The sequence below is a fragment of the Elephas maximus genome, chromosome 13, assembly GCF_024166365.1.
Source record: "Elephas maximus indicus isolate mEleMax1 chromosome 13, mEleMax1 primary haplotype, whole genome shotgun sequence".
Classification (NCBI taxonomy): domain Eukaryota; kingdom Metazoa; phylum Chordata; class Mammalia; order Proboscidea; family Elephantidae; genus Elephas; species Elephas maximus.
In genome coordinates this window covers 61,733,832-61,759,331 of record NC_064831.1, presented here as the reverse complement: position 1 = coordinate 61,759,331, position 25,500 = coordinate 61,733,832, and the positions used below count along the sequence as shown (strand labels likewise).

Here is a 25,500-nt window from a genome sequence, read left to right as displayed (position 1 = left end):
GAGCTGAAAGGGTGTCCAGGGGCCATACTCTCAGGGTTTCTCCAGTCTCTGTCAGGCCACAAGTCTGGTCTTTCTTCTTGAGTGAGACTTTTTTTCTACATTTTTCTCCAGCTCTGTCTGGGGCCCTTTATCGTGATCCCTGTCAGAGCAGTCAGTGGTGGTAGCCAGCCATCATCTAGTTGTACTGGACTCAGTCTGGTGGAGGCTGTGGTAGATGTGGTCCACTAGTCCTCTAGACTAATCTTTCCCTTGTATCTTTAGTTTTCTTTATTCTTCCTTCCTCCCAAAGGGGTGAGACCAGTGGAGTATCCTAAATGGCTGCTCACAAGCTTTTAAGACTCCAGGCGCTACTCATCAAAGTAGAAAGTAGAACATTCTCTTTCTAAACTATGTTACGCCAATTGAGCTAGATGTTCCTGGAGACCATGGTCCCCACAGCCCTGAGCCCAGCAATTTGGTCCCTCATGGAGTTTGGATGTGTATATGGAGCTTTCATGACCTTGCCTTGTACAAGTTGTGATAGCTTCCCCAATACTGTGTACTATCTTACCCTTCACCAAAGTTACCACTTATCTACTGTCTCTTTAGTGTTTTTCTATCTCCACCCCCCCTTGTAACCATCAAAGATTTTGTTTCTTTTTGTGTGTAAAACTATTCAGTACAGTAGTGTTCTCATACAATATTTGTCCTTTTGTGATTCACTTATTTCACTCAGCATAATGCGCTCTGGATTCATCCATGTTATGAGATGCTTCACGGATTCATTACTGTTCTTTGCTGTGGTATAATAACTCCATTGTGTGTATGTGCCACAGTTTGCTTATCCATCCATCTGTTGATGGGCACCTAGGTTGTTTCCATCTTTTTGCTATTGTGACCGATGCTGCAATAAACATGGGTGTGTATATGTCTATTTGCGTGATGACTCTTATTTCTCTAGGATATATTCCTAGGAATGGGATTGCTGGATCATATGGTATTTCCATTTCTAGCTTTCTAAGGCAAGCCATATCGTTTTCCAAAATGGTTGTATCATTTTGCATTCCCACCAGCAGTGCATAAGAGTTCTGATCTCCCCGCAGCCTCTCCAACATTTGTATTTACTGTTTTTTTGTTTCCTGCAAGTAATGCTAGGGTGAGATGGTATCTCACTGTGGGTTTTGATTTGCAGGAAACGCCTCTTTTAACAGAACCAGATATAACATTGACACTGTTTGGTAGTGATACTAACGGAACCCACAGATCCCAACAGGACATTTGGTTCTTTATTTGAAATAACACTACAGGAATATTCTATAAAAGAGGATTGAAAGTTCTGAAGGATCATAGAGGGTGTGATAGCCCACCTCTAAGACGGTCTCCAGTGACCCCTGCATGCTGGTATTTATGCCCTTCTATAATTCTCTCTCAGATGTTGAATAGGGCTGACCTGTGTAACCAATAAGATATTGAGGAAATGATGGGGTGTGGCCTCCGAGGCTATGTTATAGAAGACATTGTGGCTTCTACCTTGTGCTTTTTTTCTATCATCTAGTGGAAGCCAGCCGCTGTATTGTGAAGACACTCAAGAAGCCCTATTGAGGCACCTATGGTGAGGAACTGAAGCCTCCTACCAAAAGCCAGCACCACTCAGTAGGCTTGAGAGTAAGGTATCTTGGAACCAGGTCGTCTAGCCCTAGCTAATCTTTAGATGATTGTAGACCCAGCTAACATCTTAACTGCAACCTCCTAAGAATCCCTGAGTCAGAACCACCCAGCTGATCTCCCAAATTCTTGACCTGCAGAAACTCTGTGGGATAATAATAAAAACTTAGTTCACTAAGTTTTGGAGTAATTTGTTATGCAGCAATAGAGAGGGTTTAATACAGAACTACAATTAGTAAAACTTATTATTATTTTTTTGTAGTGGTTAAATAGAAGGGTCCCCAGTAAGGGAGCCAACATGGGTGAATTGGGGACACAGGAAGCCATACAGAAGACAATAGGTTTTATCTGGCCTTTCCAGGACTGACTTCCCCACACAATGATGATTAGGTAAGCACCTCCAACAAACTGAACTCTAGTAACTTCCAGTCCCTTCTAGCTTGGTGGCAATGAGCAGACATCAGCAAGGTAAAGTGATCCTAACACTAAATACTAAAGATAGCTAACTGTGCTCAAATAGGGAGCATTTGTCATTGTCACAAGGTGGCTCTTTTCTGTTTTCATTAGTAAGAGATAGCCACCAACCCAGTGAGGGAAAGCCCAGAACTCAGACCCAAGGTCAATACTGAAAAGTATCAGTTGACTTTAAATAGTGAAGATAAATCAGCTCCCATAGAGTCACAGGCATTACTGTCAGCTTCTTACATGAGCTCAGGACTTGAGGACTCATAAACCAAGCTACTGTTTCCACAGTGTGCAAATACATGCACACATCGTCCAGCCCTGCTGGCAGGCACAGCTATAATGAATACAATGTGGAATGTACACCAATCCATTAATTTTGGAGGAAGAGGCATGGTGCTCAAATGCCTTTTAATATATCATTTTAATCTACTCCTGGGGTTATCTGGGGCCAATGGCTTGCTTTAAAAAAATACAGGCTACTTGTATTTCTTCTCTTCCTTACTTATCTACCTATATATTTGTGGATGCTGGTAGGTGATTTATGTCTTCTATTAGCATGAGTAGGCTCAGAACAATTGGCCTAGCATTTCAGGCTCTTAGAGAATCCTTTAGGAATTCTTCAGGAAGATAACTACCGTCAGTATTGTGGGCCACAGAGATCAAGGGGTGGAGAGGGGAAAGCTACAGAGAAACATCAAAAAGAAGCCATAGAACTTTTCGTAGGGAGACATCAGCGTGGCTAGAAGTAAAAACTCAGACACAGGCCAAAGGTAGAAAGTATTGTCACCAATACTGGGGAAACAAGCACAACTTGTGCAAGGCAAGGTCATGGATGCTCCATACACACATCCAAACTCCATGAGGGACCAAATTGCTGGCCTCAGGGCTGTGGGGACCAAGGTCTTGGGGGAACATCTAGCTCAACTGCCGTAACATAGTTTAGAAAGAAAATGTTCTACAGTCTACTTCGGTGAGTAGTATCTGGGGTCTTTAAGCCTGTGAGCAACCATCTAGGATACTCCACTGGTCTCACCCCTTTGGGAGCAAGGGAGAATGAAGAAAACTAAAGACACAAGGGAAAGATTAGTCCAAAGGACTAATGGACCACATCTACCACAGCCTCCACCAGACTGAGTCCAGTACAACTAGATGATGCCCAGCTACCACAACTGACTGCTCTGACAGGGATCATAATAGAGGGTCCTGGACAGAGCTGGAGAAAAATGTAGAACAAAAGTCTCACTCAAGAAGAAAGACCAGACTTGTGGCCTGACAGAGACAGGAGAAATCCTGAGAGTACGGTCCCCAGACACTCTTGCAGGTCAGTAATGAAGTCACTCCTGAGGCTCATCCTTCAACCAAAGATTGGACAGGCTCATAAAAGAAAACGAGACTAAAGGGACACACCAGCCCTGGGACAAGGACTAGAAGGCAGGAGGGGACAGGAAATTTGGTAATAGGGAACCCAAGGTTGAGAAGAGAGAGTGTTGACATGTCATGGGGTTGTTAACCAAGGTCATAAACCAACATGTATACTAACTGTTTAATGAGAAACTAGTTTGTTCTGTAAAGCTTCATCTAAAGTACACTTAAAATATATATATATATATACCTAAACAAAGAAAGAAAGTGCTGTCACTCTGGGGATGCAAAAGGTATGGATGAGTACAGTGGAGGACGAGCTTAGGTAGATCCAGGCTGTGTGACATTGAATATATAGACTTTAAGAAGGAGCATCATCCAAAAAATAAAAAGTGAAAAGCTTGCTGGCTTAATAACGTTGTTGTTGTTAGGTTCCGTTGAGTCAATTTTGACTTATAGCGACCCCATGTGACAGGGTAAAATTTCTGCATAGGGTTTCCAAGGTTGTGATTCTTACAGGAGCGGGTCTTTCTCCCGCAGAGCCACATTGGGTGGGTTTAAACCTTTTGGTTGGCAGCTGAGCGCTTAACCATTGCACCTCTCCAGAATTCATTAATGTACCTGCCACTCTCCAGTTCAGAATTCCACACAATAGCTTAATCCTTCATAAAACCCAACTGTTATTCTGAAACAGCATTGGTTACTACATATAACTGCATATAAGGTAGCTGAACTATGCTCAAACAGGGAACATTTGTCATTGTCACAAAGGAGTCCTTTTCTGTTTTCACAAAAGAGACAACCACCAGCCCAGTGAGGGAAAAGCCAGAACTTAGACCCAAGGTCAATACTGAAAAGTATCTGTTTATATATATTTTGTTTAAACATGAGGATTACAGCTGATTTTTACTTTGGGTGTGTCTGTATGTGTGGGTCCTTTTGAATTTTTCAGATTAAAAAGGAATCTAAAAAAATAACTCTTGCTTCAAAGATTCTGTTTTATGCAAGAGATACAACTGTTTGAGGGAAACTTCCAGAAGAAATAGTTCAGTCTGCATCAAGCAAGGTAAACAGACCGAAACCCACGCCTGAGAGCCCTAGGGCTCCTTGCTGGGTGTCTAGATAAGGAGCATGATGAATAGACAGACAAGAAGAACAAAATGAAAAGACTGACCACTACTTAAGACTCAAAGTGAACTGACAAAGGCAAAGCTAGGAATTCATGAAGAGCTATCTAGAGTGTACCTTTCAGTTCCTTCAAATATAAACTGTCAAATATTTTCAATAGAAACTTTAATGGTGAAGAATCTAGGAAGTTAATACCTGTATTCTTAAGGGTTCAGGCAGGGAAAGTTCCATCTGAATATTCAGCAAATTACAGAATTTGTGACTGGGCTATCGTAGTATCATTATAATTTGGTATTATTGTAAATGAGTAACAGACTCAAGTTTTCGGGAGAGTAAGAAGCTTCTTTAAAAAAGCCTGTATATAAAGCATAAAGTTGCAGAAACCTCATAGGACAAGAACATAAATGCCTTGAATGATTTTTCCATTAATGTCTAAGGATGAATAGAACATATTCATCACCACTTTTTTCTCTTTTTTTAGCAAGTTATAGGATATCTCAGTGTTTCAAGACATGACAATTACATAATCAGTTGACATCTGCCTTATGCTTTATATTTCATGAAGTACTATATTGTTTCAGCTTAATAAAAACCCTAACAGGTAGGCGTAGGATTTTACAGGTGAAGAAATAGGTGTGTTGAAGTCAGCCAACATTTACCAAGTGCCTACCGGGTACCCTTAAGTTCCCTAGGTGGCATAATCAGTTTGTGCTAGACTGCTAACCTAAAGGTTGACAGTTTGAACCCATCTAGTAGTACATTTCTCAAGCAGAAAGATCTGAAGAAAAAATTCAAGCTTGGAGTTGCAATACTGAAGGATTCTAAAGGCAAAATACTGAATGACGCAGGAAGCATCAAAAACAGATGGAAGGAATACACACAGTCACTGTACCAAAAAGAAATGGTTGACATTCAATCATTTCAGGAGGTAGCATATGATCAAGAACCGATGGTACTGAAGGAAGAAGTTCACTGAAGGCACTGGCAGAAAACAAGGCTCCAAGAATTGACAGAATACCAGTTAAGATGTTTCAACAAATGGATGCAGCACTGGAAGTGCTCACTTGTCTGTGCCAAGAAATTTGGCAGGGAGCTACCTGGCCAACTGACTGGAAGAGATCCATATTTATGCCAATTCTAAAGAAAGGTGATCCATCTGAATGTGGAAATTATTGAACAGTATCATTAATATCACAGGCAAGTAAAATTTTTTTTGAAGATCATTCAAAAGTGGTTGCAGCAGTACATCGACAGGGAATTGCCAGAAATTCAAGCTGGATTCGGAAGAGGACATGGAACAAGGCGTATCATTGCAGATGTCAGATGGATGACGGCTGAAAGCACAGAATACCAGAAAGATATTTACCTGTGTTTTATTGACTAAGCTAAGACATTCCACTGTGTGAATCATAACAAATTATGGATAACCTTTCAAAGAAATGAGAATCCCAGAGCACTTAATTTTGCTCATGAGGAATCTGTACATAGATCAAGAGGCAGCCCTTTGAACAGAACAAGGGGATACTGCATGGTATAAAGTCAGGAAAGGTGTGCATCACTGTTGTATCCTTTCATATATTTGTTCAATCTGTATGCAGAGCAAATAATCCAAGAAGCTGGACTATATGGAGAAGAACGGGGCATCAGGATTGGAGGAAGACTCATTAACAACCTGAGTTATGCAGATGACACAACCTTGCTTGCTGAAATTGAAGAGGACTTGAAGTACTTACTGATGAAGACCAAAGACCACAGCCTTCAGTACAGATTACACCTCAACATAAAGAAAATAAAAATCCTCACAACTGGACCAATAAGCAACATCATGATAAATGGAGAAAGACTGAAGTGGCCAAGAATTTCATATTGCTTGGATCCACAATCAACACCCATGGAAACAGCAGTCAAGAAATCAAACAATGCATCGAATCGGGCAAATCTACTAAAAAAGGCCTCTTTAAAGAGTTAACTTTAAAGTGTTAAAAAGCAAAGATGTCACCTCGAAGACTAAGGCGCACCTGACTCAAGCCATGGTGTTTTCAATCGCCTCATATGCATGTGAAAGCTGGATAATTAATAAGGAAGACCAAAGAAGAACTGCCACTTTCGAGCTGTGGTGCTGGCGAAAATACTGAATATACCATGGGCTGCCAAAAGAGCAAACACATCTGTCTTGGAAGAAGTACAGCCAGAATGCTTCTTAGAAGCGAGGATAACGAAGTTCATCTCACATACTTTGGCCATGTTATCAGGAGGGACCAGTCCCTGGAGAAGAACATCATGCTTGGCAAAGTGGAGGGTCAGTAAAAAAAAGAGGAAGACTCTCAATGAGATGGACATAGTGGCTGCAACAATGAGCTCAAGCATTAACAACGATCATGAAGATGGCACAGGACTGGGCAGTGTTTCATTCTGTTGTTCATCGGGTCGTTAGGAGTCGGAAGTGACTTGACAGCACGTAACAACAACAACAAGAAGCAGTACCGCAAGAAGTCCTGGTGGTGCAATGGTTAAAGCATTTGGCTGCTAACCAAAAGGTCAGCAGTTCGAACCCACTAGCAACCTGCAGAAGAAAAGACCTGGTAATCTGCTCCCATGAAGATTAAAAAAAAAAAAATTTTTTTTTTTTTTTTGGTAAATCTTCTTACAGCCTAGGAAATACCATGGGGCGGTTATACTTTGTCACATGAGTTCATTATGAGTCAGAATCAACTCAATGGCAGCTAACAACAACAGCCAGGTACCCTACATTCTACTGAGTACACATCCTATCACATGTAGTCCAAACACAGTCCTGAAGGAATGTAGTGTTATACTCAATTTGACAGATAAGAATACTGAAGTTTAGAAAAGAAAATATGTTTCCTTTGATAATATTTCCATAAATACACTAAAATATAAACTAAAACTAAATTTAACTTTTGTCTTCACATTCTAAGCTCTTTCCACTATGTAACAACAGACATACAAATCATATTTCCATGTGTGTTTAGATCTTAAGATCCTCGTTTAAAGATTGTATGCTTTTTGGCAAGTCACCTAAATTCTCTGAGCTTCAGTTTTATCACCTGTATAAGAGGAATGTTAATAATAATTATGATAGCTTACCCGTGGCCATTAACCTAAGGCATACGCAAAAGAGATTTATTATACCAAGATTACATTTTCACAAGATTGTTTTAAGTTTACACCAGGACTAGAAAAGCCCAGGAATCCTCTAGTAAAGGAGTCTGGTAATCGTTGATACCAAAGACCACCTGAAGTCATTCATTCACTCAACACATATGTGCCAGGCACTGTAATGGTGCTAGAAATCCAACGGCGAGCAAGATGGACAAGGAGTTTGCATCTCATGGGGCTCAGGGCCCGGTGGCAAAGACATACCATACATATATCACCAAATAAATACTATAATCTCGAATAATAATAAGTGCCATACTGTGGTGGCTTGCATGTTGCTATGATGTGATGATGCTGGTGGCATGGTGATTAAAGCGCTTGGCCGCTAACTGAACAGTCAGCGGTTTGAACACACCAGCCTCTCCACAGGAAAAAGTTGTAGCAATCTGCAGTTCTACTCTGTCCTACAGGGTCGCTGTAGGCTTGTCATGAGTTGGAATCAACTTGATAGTACAAGATAACAACAATATGATGCTGGAGGCTTTGCCACCCATGGTGGGCCACCCATGGTGGGCAGGTTTCAGCAAAGCTTCCAGACTTAGACAGACTAGGAACAAGGGTCTGGTGATCTACTTTTGAAAATTAGCCAATGAAAACTCTATGGATCATAACAGAACATTGTGCGATATAGGACTGGACAGCATTTCGTCCTGTTATACATGGGATTGCCATGAGTTGGAGCCAGCTGGATGGTAGTTAACAACAACATGGAGAAAATAAGGCAGTATGAGGGGGCAGTGTGGTGGTGGTATGGAGGGAGTGGCACTGGAGATCAGCTAGCTGGTTAGGGAGGCCCTCTCAGAGGAGGAGGCTTTGTGTAGAGACGTACAAGGGAAGGAGTGAGCCCTGCAGAGATCCCAGGTGGAGTGCTCCAGGCAGAGATCTTAGGAAGTATCACCCCCTGGGGCAGGCTCAGCCTTGACAAGATCCAAGAACAAGAAGGCTGAGGTGGCTGAGGCTGGGCGAGTGGTAGGGAGGAGGGCCAGATCACAAAGGACCCTGTCAGCTACAGCAAGGAATCTTGGTTTTATTCCAGGCGATGAAGTTCTACTTCCTAGCCCCAGGCTAATGAACAAGGTTGGAAATACATGCGTCACCATTGGCAGTCTTGGCTCCCTCCCAAGCCAGCTCTTTTAGGGGCTATGATAGAACTCTACACATCACGGTACCTTCATCCTTGTCTACTGGATTTTCATGACTCCACATCTCACCTTTCCAGTGAGTCAAGGTCACACATCAGCTAGAAGCCGCAGCTTATGGACGGGAGGCCACCGATAGCCCTATGACATCTCCCCCTAAGCCCTCATCATTCTGAGCTATACTAACAACGGTGTGTTAAATAATAGAAGTTCCCCTAGATGGCATTCTGAAGGGAGAAATTCTTGGTTGCAGCTATGGAAAGAGGTAAAAACAGAGGGAACCCACATGCTGTAATCCAAAGCAGAAATTACGCTCACTCCTCATCCAGTACTATTCCACCTCCCTGACACATCCCAACTCTTTCAATTTCTAGTGAAGGGCTTGCTGAGAAGGAATCAAACTTTGGGAAGCAGCACAGCCTCGGGGTGGGGCTCTCGGACTCTGAAGTACATTATCTGGGCCTTGATTTCTGACTCAGCTATGAATAGGTACAGGACTTTGGCCAAACTTCTGTGTGCCTCAGTTTTCCCATATGTAAAATGAGGATCATAATAGGATCTACCCAATTAAGATGGTATTGGGACTGGTGAGATGCGCAGGTAATATATTTAACGGAGCACCTCACTTATCACCACTATTCAAGAAACAATGTTATTCCCTTTTATTTCAGCAAATATGATCATTTAGGTATCTTCCCCATCTAACCGATACTTTTAGGCAGCTCCTTTTGCTGCTGGCAAAAATTCTCTCCAAAGTGAAGGAAATGAGGAAGCGAATAGAAATGCATATGACCGCCTTAAAATGTGAGAAGAAGGGGAAGGCACAGGGAAATACATGAATAAACGTGGTGTGCTTCCTTAGCGCTCTTCTCTTCAGATGTTTAATATGGGGCATTTTAAATGTACTTATTAAAAAAAAAAAAAAAAAAACCCGTTGCTGTCGAGTTGGTTCCGACTCATAGCGACCTTACAGGACAGAGTAGAACTGCCCCCCCAGTTTCCAAGGAGCGCCTGGTGGATTTGAACTGCCATACTTTTGGTTAACAGCCATAGCACTTAACCACTATGCCCCTAGGGTTTCCAAAGCCTACAGCACCTGGTATTCCCAGGCAGTCTCCCATCCAAGTACTAACCAGGCCCGACCCTGCTTAGGTTCCGAGATCAGACAAGATCGGGCGCATTCAGGGTGGTGAACTTATTTAAGTTATCCAAAAAGTAAGTCACAAGAGGAAAAGAAACCAAAACCAAATACCGCAAAATAACATTGCCATTCATACAAACCCGTTGCCACTGAGTGGCTTCTAACTTACGGCGACCCCATGTGTGTCCGAACAGAACTGTGATCCATACAGTCTTCAATGGCTGGCTTTTCAGGGGCAAATTTCCAGGCCTTTCTTCCAAGTTGCCTCTGGGCGGACTTGAACCTCTAACCTTTCAGTTGTCAGCCGAGTATGTTAACCATTTGCACCACCCAGGGATTCCATTCATACTAGGAGATTTGACCTGGCTTACGAAAGGCGTCTCAGTCTAAAGGTCAGTGGGTCAAAATGGGCTGAGCTTAACCCTTGACCCTCTGGCATACTCAGAAAGAAAGGGAGGTACCCTCAGAGAGACAAGGTGGGCATCAACAACTCTGTTGCTCAGAGAAACAAAAGGACCCACAAGGACTGTCAGGAAATGTGTTGTCCCTTGCTTCATTCCTGGGCAGTTTTGTCTCTGGCACCTCCCATCACCCTTTCAGCATTGACTTGTGTCAAACTTCTGCCCCTTCCCTTATTGCTCCTATTTTTTCCCCTTAAGTCTCAACCAAAGTGGGATTCATCTGTACTGGATCACAACCACAGAGTTACTTCCATAAGAGGCCCATGTGTCTTACCACTGGTGAGCACAGCATTTCATCACAGGCCAATTCCTCAGGTCAAAGGAACGAACCCCCAGTGCTGGGCATCAGGTTGATGGCATGTGGCCCCACACGAAGGTACAGCTGTCCTGGGGGGTGCAGTGATGGTGGATTTTTAAGAGAGGGGCTTCCCCCATTCATGAAGTAACAAGGTCAGGGTATAGCTGGTGGAGATATGGGACATTAGCTCCACCATACTCTCCCTCAGCTCCCCAAATCCTCCACTTCAGCATACCAGCAGCCATCCAGTAGATTCTGATTCATGGCGACCCCATATGTGTCAGAGTAGAACTGTGCTCCATAGAGTTTGCAATGGCTGATTTTTTAGAAGTAGACCACTAGGCCTTTCTTCCAAGGTCCCTCCGAGTGGACTTGAACCTTCGACGTTTTGTTTAGCAGCCAAGACTGTTAACTGTTTGTACCACCCAGGGACTCCCCACTTCAAGGTGCAGCCTAAGTAAACACCATATGCTTCTTGAGGAAACAGAGCTGTAAGACAAGCTCCTAGATGCCTTCCAACCAGTCTGCCACCCTACGCCCTTCCGATGTAGTCATTCTGCTGCTGCCCCTGAATCAAATATGAAAACCTTCCAGCCTGGCCTAGGGCAGGGCAGATGGGGACAGCGAAGTTCCAACTTCTCCTGGCCCTCCTCTCTCCTACTCTGAGGACCTCCAACAAGCACACAGGGCAGGAAAGATGCCTCGGCCCAGAGGAGCCAGTTGGGAACTTGCTAATGGTAGAATGCCAAGCTCCAAATGATCAGCAGATGAGTGGATATTCTGGGTGTGGGAAGGGAGAGGGAGCCCTACCGCCCTCAAATCACACCAGAGAAGGGTCATACTGAGAATCAAAGCTCTGTTGTTGTCAAGTGCTGTCAAGTCGATTTCAACTTATAGCGACCCTATATGACAGAGTAAAACTGCCCCACAGGGTTTTCTAGGCTGTAGTTTTTACAAGAGCAGATTGTCAGGTCTTTCTCCCACAGAGCCACCGGGTGGGATCGAACCATCAACCTTTTGGTTAGCTGCCACGCACCTAACCCCTGTGCCACCAGGGCTCCTAAACAAAGCTTTAAAGGGGCCTCAAAAGCTCCTGGCTTTGGAAGAAAAGCGTACTTATTCCTCTTGTCCTTATCCACACAACTGCGCTTTGGTGTTTTCATTTATTCAATCAATTTAGCGTGGCTTAGTAACAAATTCTTGTTCATTTTGTTCCTCTTTGGAATGACCTTAGTGTCACATAGAGAGAGGGTAGGAGGGAGAGGGGCAGAGAGAGAGGAGCTGGGCTGCCTAGATCACACCAAGAAAGCCTCCTTCTTTTCAGTTACCTTCCTGACCACTTCGAATGCATTTTAACAGGCTGTGTTTTTCCCGGGACATTTTTTCTTTGAACTCCCAGACTTCCCTTCAGTGCAAGTAACCATAATATGAACCAGATTTTTTTTCTCCCTCTTGTTTGCTTAAAAGGCGTTAACTATAAATTAGAGTATCTTAAGACCAAGGTGTCACACGCGGGGCCGCGTGGTCTTCTCGGCCCTGGAGCCCCACAGCTGGGAGAGGGGCCAGGCCGCCTCTTTCGTTGGCAGCCAAGCTCCAAGCTCCAGCCCAAGGATGATCCCACCCTCCTTTTCAAAGCTATCCAGTTACATCAATGTACAGAAACTGCCTTGTTCGACTCAAGCATTAAGTTTTATTCCTCCTCTTTTTTTTTTTTTAAATTTTCTTTCCTAGAGGAACAAGAGAGGGAAGAATGATTTTAAGTGACCATTTCTTCCAAGCTGTTTTCCATACAGTTCTTTTGCTCTAAAGAGCGTTCACCCAGTGTGGGCACCAAGGTTCATTTGCAACAAATGTCCTGTGTTCCAAGGAGACCTGGTGGTGCAGTGGTTAAGTGCTTGGCTGCTAACTGAAAAGTCAGCAGTTTGAATCCACCAGCAGCTCCACAGGAGAAAGGTGTGAAAGTCTGCTCCTGAAAAAATTACAGCCTTGGAAACTCTACAGGGCAGTTCTACTCTGTCCTATAGGGTCACTAGGAATTGGTATCAACTCCATGGCCATGAGTTTTTTATCCTACATTACCTTGCCTGGAAGAGATGCCTAGAGGGTCTTATCTCTGGGGGTTGTCACAGCAGGTGGCTGTGATGGCCGCGGCACAAGAAGGCAATGATCACCGCAGTGAATTTTTTTTTTAATGTGTCTATACATTATTATTTTTTTTATATATACATTAGATTCCCATCAGAGAGTCCTCACAGCTGCCACATACCCACATCCCTCCATGTCCGAATATCATGCCTTCATGGCACAAGTCCACCAGCAAGGCAGACAACTGTTGTTTTAGTTTAGTTCAGCTTTGTTTTTTTTCAGAACACCCAAGTTCATAGCGGTTACTCAATGTCAAAACTCAGGAAGCATTCACTGAGTACCCAATTGTTTACCGGGCATGCTGTTGTTTGTTGTTAGGTGCCGCTGAGTCAGTTCCGGTCCCGCTGAGTCAGTTCCGACTCATAGCAACCCTATAGGACACAGTAGAACTGCCCCGTAGGGTTTCCATGGAGCAGCTGGTGGATTTGAATTGCTGACCTTTTGGTTACTAGCCAAGTTCTTAACCACTATGCCATCAGGGCTCCTTACCAGGCATAGTATTCGACAATTTTATATCTGCTAACACACGGGGTCAGGGTCACAATGAGTCGGAATCAACTTGACAGCAACAGTTAGGTTTTCCGGAATATCACCAAGTCCTATTTAAAATTATTATCCAACGTATTACTCACTTGTAGTAGGTAATACTGTGTTGCTCTGGGCTTCTCCACCCATGGAGACATCCAAGAACAAAGGGTACTACAAATCAGCTCCTGAAGCCAATTTCATGTAGAAGAGTTTTCCAGCAAAACACTTTTGACTTGTAAGACCTAGGTACTTCAGAGAGAGAGAATATTTCATTTTGAATTCTGAAAGGGTTTGGACTGGAGAAAACCAAAGTTAGGGACAAGCTACAGCATTTGGGTATTTTCCTGCCACAAGGGGTAGAAAGCCCTTCAAGGGCCAGGAGAGGAAGAGAGAGAGGCAGTATAGTCTCAGGTGTAGAACCTTTTCCTTCACCACAAGTAGCCCTCACCCAGTGCAGGGTAGAAACAGGAGGTAGGGGATAGAAACTTCTAGAAAGCTCTGCCCCCCCCCCCCCCGCAAAGCCAAGGGGACTTGTATCTTCTTTACCAAATGGAAAAATGGCAGCTGGGAGACCACTTCCCAAAGTGTCCCCAGCAACATGGGACAACTGTAGGAGACAAAAAACAGTGAGTCTAGGTAAAGAAAGCTAAGACAGTGGCCCCGAAGCCAGTGTGTGGCTGCGTGAGACAAGAGGTAAGGAGTGGAGGGCCTAGTGGGTGCCGCGAGCCTGTGAGCATCGGCAGCAGGCTCGGGGGGTAAGGTGGAGCTGAGCTAGTGAGGTGGGCGTGAGGGAGGCCTGGAGTCCACCAGCCCTCAACTGTACAGAGAAAACAGATCAAGAGTTAGATCAGCAGGAGACACACGGGAGAAGATGCAGAGGGAATAGAGGCAGATGCCCAAAGACCACGTGATATGAACTACAGCTCCACAGCTCAGCAGGAGCCAGCAAGGAAGGACAACAAGCCCTCTTCCCCAGCACCAACACGCCATGTACGTGGCCTCCTTCACTCAGACTCAACCCAGGGCAACGTATGCAGAGTGGGAAAGAAAAGGAACCCTTGAGAAGGAGGGAGAAACTCTGAGAGAGAGAGTTGTCCAAAAGAGACTTTTACACCAGAAGTAACTAAGTTCTTCAATGGACAAGATTAAATACCGTCCCTGGCCCCCACAACTCTGTCTACCACGTAGAAATGGAGGCTTGTGAGAAATCTGAGCTCAGTATGAAGAAAGTTAGACTCCAGTTCGTGGCTATTTAATTTATACTTGTTATACTACCTTGGATGCTGTAAGAATTATTATTTCCATTTTGCAGATAAGACAACCAAAGCTCAGAGAGTTGAAACAACTTATCTATGGGCATACAACTTGTAAGTGATGGAAACTGAATGTGAACTCAGATTTTTCAGTACAAGTTCAAGTTTCTTCCTGTGGTTTCCTGGTCTACTCTCCCCCAGTCCTTTCTGACTAGATTCAACTCTCCTGGATGAAAATAAGGGCAAGAAAAAAGGCCCTCAGCTGCCGACATTACTCTCTTACCCAGGCCCGCAGTCGCAGACCACCAGCAGGGTGAGTGTCCACTTTTCTTCCAAGCCTGAGTTTCCTCCAGGCAACAATGCCAACCAGCAAGTGGAGCATATGAGGCAATATGGACATCCAACTACCTGATTCATTAACTACACCACTCTGACCTGGCCTGGGTTAGAGAGAGAAACAACAGTTCTACAGACCCTCTTGACTGGACTTACACATTTGGACAACACCAAAACCCTCCTTCTTTGGTTCTCTCTTTTTACTCCATCCAGATCTGCACCTTATACCTCCCTTGTGGCAATTCTTGTCCACCCGGAGTCATCCTACTGCAGAATCACAATCCATCTCTTTGTATTGCCACATCACTTTACTACAGAGAGTAGTTTCTTATCCTACCTTGAGCCCTAAGCGCTTTTCTTCTACGTTTCTATAAATCCTTTTATTCACCTGTGGTTGAAGCTACCCAAAGACTAGACACTGTGGCTAATAAATTTTCCAGATCCCAGTTGGTGTTAATATGACTTTGCATTTCATTTTTTAGTAGTTTGAGGACCGTATTTTTAGTGCAGATCAATTTTCCCCAAGTAAGTCTACTTCTTTCTAAAATGCGATTTTAACTTGGACACAGTAACAGATTTTATTGTCCAATTTTATTTCTCATTTTGCTTCCCAACACTTTTTATAACTCAAATTAAACCAATTATGAAACGCCTGTATAGAATGAGAACAGCTGATTGTCATCACTGTTCTTTGCATCTTTCGTGTCTTTGGATTAGATGGCAGTAAGAATAGCTCATCTTTTTTGAGCACTAACTGTGTTTCAGTCCTTGTACTAGGTGGTTTCCATAGAATTATCTTACCCAATGCTTACAATGACTCTGTGAAGTTGGTTCTACTATTACCTTATTTATCTGAGGCACAGAGAGGTTAATTATCCTGCCTAAGGCCACACTGGGTTTGTTTTTGGGTTAAGGCCACAGGGCCAGAATAAGGCACGTGAGGGCCCTAAACACTGATAATCTGCGGTTCCCCTCCTCTGCTTACTCACGCATTCACGCGATATGTGAGTTATACACATACAGGTGGGTGTGTGTCTGTCTTAGCAATCCACGATGTAACTTCTTTTTAAATGTGACTATAATATTAGGAATTTAACACAAAAGTGGTGTATGCCATTTTAGAGGAATGAGATTAACTGGATTATAAAATTTTTAGTGGATGCAGGATACTAAAATTTTTCACTATATATCACATTTTCTACAAAAAGAATATTCCACATATTCCACAACAAAGAAAACGAGTCAGTGAACTAAGTTGTTTCAACAATCAATGCAAAACTGTTGATTTCCCACAACAAAAACCTGACTTTCACCAGTTTTGCTTTAAACGGTTCATACTTCAATTCTGATACTTGTTTCATAATAAATGCTGTCATTATAAATAAATGAAAATATGTCATAAAAGAAAATTTAGTGATCAGAAAACAAATATTACAACAAATTATTATACTCTATTTTTAGATCTTTCATCTTTAACATGTTATAATTAAAAACTTTTCTTTCTATTCTTTGCTCTTACAAAGTCTTCAGTGATTTCATTACAATTAAGCTGCCGAAGAATAATCTACTTCCATACATAATAAACGTAATGAATCAGGTCTTTCCTGAATCATTGCTATACGCTGAGGATTTCTGGGTCTCTTTAGGGGTGAAAATGACCATTCTGTTGTGCAGTTTGTGATCATTAAAGTTAGGAATATGCATAAAGCGATTTCAACACTGGGAAATACACATGGTAATTTATCTTCTATTACAGAATCGTACATGTCTACATGAGTAAAATCTGTCTTTCCTGAACCTGTAAACTTAGTTCTCATGTAAGAATGAAATCGTTGCGCTTCTCCGTACAGGTTCGTATTAAAGTCATCAGGATAAGCCTGCACTAATTTCTTGGATGACTTCATGCATTCTTCATCAGGTTTACCCATATTGTTGGAGAAGGAAGATCTATTTGAAAGAACTTCATACATGCAAGAACTTCTTTTCATGCAAGATTCAAGCGTGTCAATGATGGTGTAGTATGTGGTTACACGCAATTGATCTCCAACACTCAGTGATATTTCTGGCGCACTTCCATCATTTACTTGTTTCTTTCTAATGCTTCTGTGACGGTGAACTGCTTGATAATCAGTATTTGGAAGTATTTATTTTGTTGTGTTTTCAAAACCTTCTCTTAAATTATGTGAATACCCTGTTGATGACTGGTAGAGATCTGTGCATGTCTTTAAATTTACTTCTCAATCTTGGAGAGCTTGATGCATCTGATGAAAATGGCTGCAATGTTTTATTCCACATAACCAACGTAAATACATACTCTAGTGTTTGCATTTTGCTGGAGATGTTTTCAGTTTCTCTTTTGTATCTCCTTTTTGTGTCTGGTCTTCTGCAACAGTCTGTAAGGCATCTAGAATCTGTGTGTGATTCCAGGGTTGCACTCGTTGCTACAACATGCGCTTCCCAATGTGTATTAGAAAGACATTTGAATACTCGATCATTGCCTCAATGTCTTAAAAACTGCCCATCGGTGAGTAGAGGCAGCAAAAAATATGTAAAGTAACTGAATGGTAGAAAAAAAAAAGTCAACTGCTTCCAGACAACAATCTACTGCGCTACATCCTACAAGATCAAGTGACTGCGCAGCACCTGGTATGCAAATGGTGTACCTGTTACATTCTAAAATCTTCTGTTGCATGCCTTTATAACACCCTTACATGCTGGCAGCATGGTCATAGGACTGGCCTCTGCACTTAGGAAAATCAATTTTTCAAACATCACCTCAGTACTAGTGAAGTACTTGATTTGCAATTTCTTCACTGGTGTGACTTTTTAAGCTAGTAAATGTGATAAATCGCTGGGTAAGTTTTCTTTCTGTTGGAGACTCATATCTTAAAACAATAGTTAGCTGATCTATACGAGAAAAATCAGCAGTGGAAATCTACAGACAAACCAAAATATTGAGTTTGTCTTATTTCGCTGAAAACAGGTGATGGAACTTTATCACATTAAGTTTATTAATTCTTTAGACATTTTAGACACATACAATGAGTTGCCCTTTTCCGTATTACCATATTTTGAGATGTGACCTGCTAAAAATGGGTCAAACTGAGCAATGATTTCAAGTAAATCCCAAAAATTTCCATTTTGTAGGGACCCAAACACTTCATTTCTTCCTCAAAAAGGTAGCCCACGTTCAGCGACTCTTAGAATGACAGCAACAATGTATTGCAAAACAGCTTTCCAATACAGATGTTCTTCGTTAATTTGTGTTTTCAGTTCTCAGCGAAGCCAAAACCATGTCTTCAGTTTAAATATGACAACATACAATCCCTGTGAATTGAACTGTTTTCATATTTATCAATCATATTCAAGTTGCACCAATCGTTAAATCCATCCTTAGCAAATCAAGAATTAAATGATTTAGGATTGAATGGTCTGCAAACAAAACAATATACAGAGCCAACTGATAGAGAATACAGTAGCCTCTCCCTCTTATAATTTTTACCATTAACTTGGAACCCTAGAAATACATTCTGGATACAGAATCTTGTTTGTTTATCATCCAGAAATTTTCGACATGAATTTTCAAATGGTCCACTGTGATGCTGACCATCACTTGGCCCTCGATCCAATAATTTACATCATTAGAAGAAAAGTTATTCCATAAAGCAGGATCAGTATTTCCATCATTTACGGGAGCTGCCAAAAAAACCAAAACCAAACCCAGTGCCGTCGAGTTGATTCCGACTCATAGCGACCCTATGGGACAGAGTAGAACTGCCCCATCGAGTTTCCAGCTGCAGATGTGAGAATTTCAGATTCTAAAATAGGTTCACTTTCTACACCATTCTTAATTTTTTTCCTACAGCAAGGAATGGATGCAGAATTTGGGACAGATTCTGCTCTATTTGTATTGCTATTCGTAATCTCAGCACTAGCGGTACTAGTACAACGATTTGCATCCATTAAACTTGGGTGTTCAACAGAAGAAATCTCTTCTGATTCATTACCTTTTAAAAAGGAAGTTAATTTTGGAATTGTCTTTAGGGATTCCCAAAGCCTTTTCTTTTTATCTTATTCTACCTTTCATTTTTGCATTCCACTTAGTTGTTGCTGCTTCATTTTATCTGGAGATAAAACTGTCATTTTTAAAACTGGGTTCTACCATAGGAAATAAATTCGAATAACTGAAATTAAATAAAATTTCTAAAACAGGAGAAATTTATAAAATAAAATATACATGTAAATCTGGACATTAACACAAAAATTTATAATTGAAAATTAGTAAGTAAAAAATTGATTTGGAACATGTCATTTTGTACTTCAGATCTGAGATAGTCAGAAGAAATCGTACTCAACCGTACTCAACAAGGCAGTCGGAAATAGTTTCATTCATTTGTGGTACAATGTTTGTGGGCAGGCCCTTTGCAGATCTCCACGCGTGTTTTTTGTCTTGAAATAATACTTAAAAGCTCGTGCACTCACCTTCCATCCTTTGATGCTACGTCTTCACAGTTCATTGGATTACTGCTGATACCCGACGGAGGCAAGAAAGATCAAAAAGAGCATGACAGAAATGCAAAGACATCCTCAATCTGAAGACACCTTTTGGTTCACTACAGTCATGTGATTATAGGACTGCTGGCTCGTTCTTATGTGATCGGCGAGAAAGAACTGAATGTGAGGTTATACCCATTTGGTCCAAAAATGAAAAGGAAAGTATAATTATTATCATATACAAAACTTATAGGATGGTGTCGATTTCATTTAGTGCCCTGCCAGGTCCCTTCCACTGTGGTGCTCGCTTTTCCTTCTGTCCTGTCTGTTTGGCTTCTATGGGTCTTTGCTTTGGACAACTGGTGCCCCTGTTTTGTTGATGTTCAAAGCATGTGCTTACCTTGCTTATTGGGTAACCTGTCCCTGAACCCAGGTCTCTGTAATTCCAGAACCCATGTTCTTCATCACTCTGCTGTACCTCCACATAGAAACAATATCCAGTATACTCCAAAACTTGGGTCAGTCAGTAGAACAATTGTTCAACATCAGTGGTGCTGAATAATAATATATGTGTTTATGTCTAGAAGACTATTTTAAAAGCCAGTCACCCTAGTTACTGACTCAGCCCTATACAGAAGCCTTCTCCATCTAAATATGGCAACTGAGTCTCCACTGTGACGAATCTTCTCTGTCATGACCATCTCAGAGTATGTGACCAATACTAACACATACCTCTGGATCCTCTGGAGCAGTGCTAAGGCTGCCCACAGGTGAGGCACAGCCAGGTAAGATGGGCCAGTCTGTTTCCTAGTTTGCCTGCTATGATTGCCCAGGAGAGACCTGGGATATGAGGGAGAATGAACAGAAGGCGAGGGGATTTCTACATAATCATCAAATGTGTTTACAGCCAGTCCCCAGTTTTCACCACCTCTCCTTTGACCCATCCATTCACCCAGTCACGCCTGAAAGCCACTGATACTTAACTTTTCACCACCTTGATTCAAGAATTTGTCAGTTTCTACCAGACGTTTAGTAATAGCAGGCAACTGTTTAGCGGACCGATGTGTGAGTGCCATCTAGGTGTGAGTGGAGGTAACTACAGGCCATGGTGGGCAAACATCATTTTCATGGTTCTTTCCTACATCTTTCTAGACGTTTGGAAGCTGCGGTGGTGTAGTGGTTAAGAGTTTGGATGTTAACCAAAAGGTGAGCAGTTCAAATCCACCATGCACTCCTTGGAAACCCTATGGGGCAGTTCTATTCTGTCCTACGGGGTCACTATGAGTTGAAATTGACTCAGTGGTAATGGTTTTTTTTTAAGGCCATATGCAGTGAAATCACTAGATGCCCCAGAATGTTAAGGGAGGTAGAACTGAGCTAAGACAGGCTGTTTCCCAACCAGTCTCTGCCACCAAATTTCTGATTAAACTTGGCATCTCTCTGGGCTTCATGTAATCTCTTTCAACATTCTCAATGAGGATGTGGGACAATATGGTATGAGCCATTCATTGAAGGCCTATTTCTAGGATGTAACAGTACTTCCATGTGAGAACTTCTAATGGCTGATGTTTTATTTCAAGCTGGCTAGATGGAACAACGAATGAAGAATAAATTATCTTGAGACCCTTTAGAGAAGACCAAGGCAGACACTGTTAATGCATACGTAGTATGCAGCCTCCCCTCTTCCTTACAACAGAACCCTGACTTTGTTTGTGTTGGCACTGTCCCCATTAAACCAGACCTGGGTCTGGCTAATGGGATGTAAGCAGAAATCAAGTAGGTAGAGCTGCTGAGAAGCTATTGTTTTCCTGAGGAAAACAGACAGGCTCGGCTGACAAGTGCTTTGCGCCCCAGCCCTTCTTCCTGTCTGGACTCAATGGAGGCAGAGCCAATTTATGTTCATGAGAGCACACAGTCTGATACTAAGCACAGTGAAACAAGACACCAGAAATAGCCCTGGTTCTCATCTTCCCCTGAAGTTCTTTTTTTTAAATTGTTATAAAAAAAATATATAACAGCATTTGCCAATTCAGCATTTTTCAGGGGTACAGTTTGGTGATATCAATTACATTACTCAAGTTGTGCAACCCACACCCGTAAATCCTCTGCAGTTCTTGTTACATGACAAAACAAACCCTCATTTGGTTAAAGCACTATCGTTGGGTTTCTGTTACAAGCAGAAAGCCCTTTGTAATAGAGACAACAACTCAGATTTTGTCATTCTTTTTTCATATTCAACAAATATCAGAGTACCAGCAATGGACCAATAACTGTGTCAGGTGCCAAAAGACAGTCCAACCTCAAGGCACTTGTAGTTTGCTGGTGGGATAAGCGCTATGGCGCGCTAACTCATCAGAAGGAGGGGAGGTGGTCAGAGAAGTTCGCCCAATGGAGTCTCCTGGGCTATGCATTACAGAAGGGCGAGGAGTTAGCCTTGTGAAGAAGCGTCCTGTGTCATGTGTCTTTGGTAAATCCCATTGCCAGTGACTGGTTTGGGATGCACAGGAGACTCGGTTTCGATCAATGAGATGGGAAGCAAATTCTGCTGTGAAGGATCTGGAACAAGTTTCTGCCCTCTTAAAAAGAAGACACACAAGAAAGAACTGGCTCTTTGTCATAAGGCCAATTTGTGGCCTACACAGTCTGCTGCCTCAGCATACATTAATTCCTCCCAGTTTCTGACCTGGCCATCTTGTCACCCAGTTTCTCAAAGGTAGTAGTCACTCCTTGCCCCTCCCAGCCAGTGCCTACATAGTTCCCCATGATAAAATTTCTCCGTTTTCCCACGCCATGATAAAATTTCTCCCTTTTCCCACGCTAATGCCCTAGAAGCTTTTAAACTGACCAGTGAGGCCTCGGTGTGCACCAAACTCAAGAGCCCACTCTGTTTACTATAAATAAGCCCTCTCCTACAACTCCAGTTTCTGGCTGCCTTGTCTCTGGGTGCAAACCCCGGTGTGGCCCTGCAGCGGGGTGTGCTGTAGTCTCCTCTCTGGGACTTACGAGTATCAAATTCTGTTTGTTTTCTGGCCTTCCTGTGAGAGTCTCACTCCTCTTGCTGCACCTGACAGACCATCCAAGACACCCATAGACCCCTTTTGGGTCAAACTTAAGTTACTCTCCCTTCTTCTGCTGGGCCTCATGCCCACATGAGATGCCTAGCCCCGTGGCAGACATCCTGAAACCTGAACGGAAGTAAGTGGGCCTGGGGAGACCACAAAGAGTTTGACAATGTGGGAAGATGAAGGGAACCTGTGTCCTTGAGGACACCACTGGATTACTATGTTAATCAATCCTGGAACCCCAGATTTCTGACTTGTGTTATATGAGTTCCTAAATCTTCTTAGTGTTTAAGCCTTTTGGACTGGATTTTCTGTTACCTGCAGCCAAAGACATTCTGCTAAGAAGGTAGTCCAGGTATAAATTAAAAAAAAAAAACCTAGCAGCATGTAAAAAGGAACAGAGAAATAAAAGAAGATGACATGTCCCAAGAACCAGGGTATTAAAGGTCAAAGTATAAGATGAAAGAGTATGTGATGAGAGGACCCTGGAAAATTAAGGAGAGACCTAAAGGTCATGGAGGAACTGCTGAAAGTGTTTTCAGCAGGGAAGTGACACATTTAGGTCTGTATTTTAGTAGATGCCGCTGGCAGTTCTGTATCACAAGGGGCAACGCTAGAAACAGGGAGCCCAGTTAAAGCGGTGGCTTCACTTATCTACAGGAATAGTGATAAAGACTTGAAGAAAGGCAGAGGGAAGGAGAATGAAGAGCAAAATACAGAGTGCTTTCAAGAAGGTAGTTTCCTCGGGACCTCATCACCACTGGATGCAGTGAGAGAAGGAAAGAGGAATTAAAGTTGATATTTGTATATCTGGCCTGGGCAACTAGTTGGGTTCTGTTCACGGAGATACAGAAGAAAGCATTAATGACAATGGGGTTATTTTCCCTTGGGGAAATTGGGGAGAATAATAAGAATGAACTCAATTTTCATTATCCTGAGGTTTGAGGTCCCTGTCAGACGTCTAGGGGGAGATATTGAACATGGACTTGCTAAAAGGGATAACGTATGGACTGATCTCCTTGACCAAGCTCAGCAAAATTGATTTCATTTTTGTTTTTGGTGTTGAAAATATACACAGCAAAACATACACCAATTCAGTAATTTCTACATGTACAATTCAGTGACATTGATTGCATCCTTCAAGTTGTACAACCATTCTCGCTGCCTTTTCCAAATGGTTCCTCCACGATCAACATAAACTCATTGCTCTCTATGCTTCCCATCTAACCTTTCGAGTTGTCAATTGGATTCTATATAGATGTTTTGTAAAAGAGTACAATGCTCAAGGCAGGCATTCTTTATGAATTAAAATATTGTTTAGTTTAAAGAAGACCTCAGGGGGATATTTTTGGGTAAGGTTTACTCCATGCTTAATGTTTTGATGTACAAGGAAATCACAGCATCATAAGAAGCCTTATCACGGGTAACATCTGACTCCTACAACCCTGAGAACTTTCTGAGGCTTCAGCCATGAAGCTGAATCATCACCCTTCCCAGTCAGCCAAAACACTGATCCCCACCAATCCTCTGAACTCCAGGTTTGGATATTCAGCTGCCTACTTTATATCACCATTTGGAAATGACTGGAAGGATGATCTGAGAAGATACAGAGCTTCCTCCTAAGACAGTTGACAGGGGTCAGAACATGGACTATGGTTGCCGCAGTACATGTGGAAAATCTGTACTATGTGGCTGTGAGGTCAGGGACCAGCCAGGCAGCACCTGGTGATGCAATGTATGGGCAGATCATATGACGCCAGGTGCTCCAGGTGACAGCACCTAACAATAAGGCAGCACCTGGTGATGCAATGTATGGGCAGATCATATGATGCCAGGTGCTCCAGGAGACAGCACCTAACAATAAGGCAGCACCTGGTGATGTGATGTATGGGCAGATCCTACGATGCCAGGAGCTCCAGATGATGGCACCTAGCAACAATAAGGCACGCATCGCCACAGGAAATGGGCTATTCCAATGTTAGGAAGTTCTATTTCTTAGAAGCTTTTTTTTAGTGTTGGCAAAATGTCTCCTATCTCAGAAAGTACCATATCAGCCGTAGATGTTGTTAGGTGCCATCGAGTCAGTTTTGACTCACAGTGATCCCAGGTAACAGAGCAGAACGGCTCCCTAGGGTTTTCTACATTGCAATCTTTATGGGAGTATATAGTCCTTCTGTGGAGCCACTGAGTGGGCTCAAGCTGCCAACCTCTCAGTTAGCGGCCGAGCACTTAACTGTGGTGACTTGGATAATCATAGGATAAAGAGATTCCAGATGAGAAACAGCACCTGTTCTTCAAGCAACTCCCACACCAGAATGGGTGTGTGGCAGTCTACTTCTAGCATGTGCCTTAGGCTTTTTCTTCTAAAAAATAAAATAAAATAGGAGCATCTGAAGAGCATTTCCTATGTGGCTTTAATTTTGAAATTACATTGGCCTCTTGTGTTTTAATTCAACACAGAGTTTAACAGTTCAAGCTGTGCTTGTCGCAGAAGGGAGCGGACAGCAGGGCACAGCTCTCTACACTCACCTTTCAGAAAGCAGAGCCTAAGGAATTTTTAGTCATCTGGCATGCTGCAGTTCTCCAAATGCCCAGCAGGGGGCCTGGAAGTCACAACGTTGTGTTTTGGATTTTTGGCGGGGTGGGGGGGGGTTGTCTCTGAACTGAACATACATTTTCAAAGGACTGTTTCGATGCTTCCTCTTTGAAAATCCGGTATTGTTCCTCCTGACTCCAAAATTCAGAATGCAATGTGGCTTCAGAAGCAACACTGGGAGAAGTGTTCACATATATATAGGGATCTGATTTTCTTCTAGTTATAGGCAGAACCCCAGTTGATCACCAACAAGTTGAGTGACAAGACT

At 42.6% G+C, this 25,500-nt stretch overlaps 1 protein-coding gene and 1 pseudogene across 4 annotated transcripts in view; both read right to left on the bottom strand.

Moving 5' to 3' along the window:
* THSD4 (thrombospondin type 1 domain containing 4) overlaps positions 1–25,500 on the bottom strand; it is a 740,188-nt gene that overhangs the window by 353,283 nt on the left and 361,405 nt on the right. The gene's annotated exons all lie outside the window — the stretch shown is intronic.
* LOC126057770 (uncharacterized) lies at positions 10,003–10,121 on the bottom strand (annotated as a pseudogene).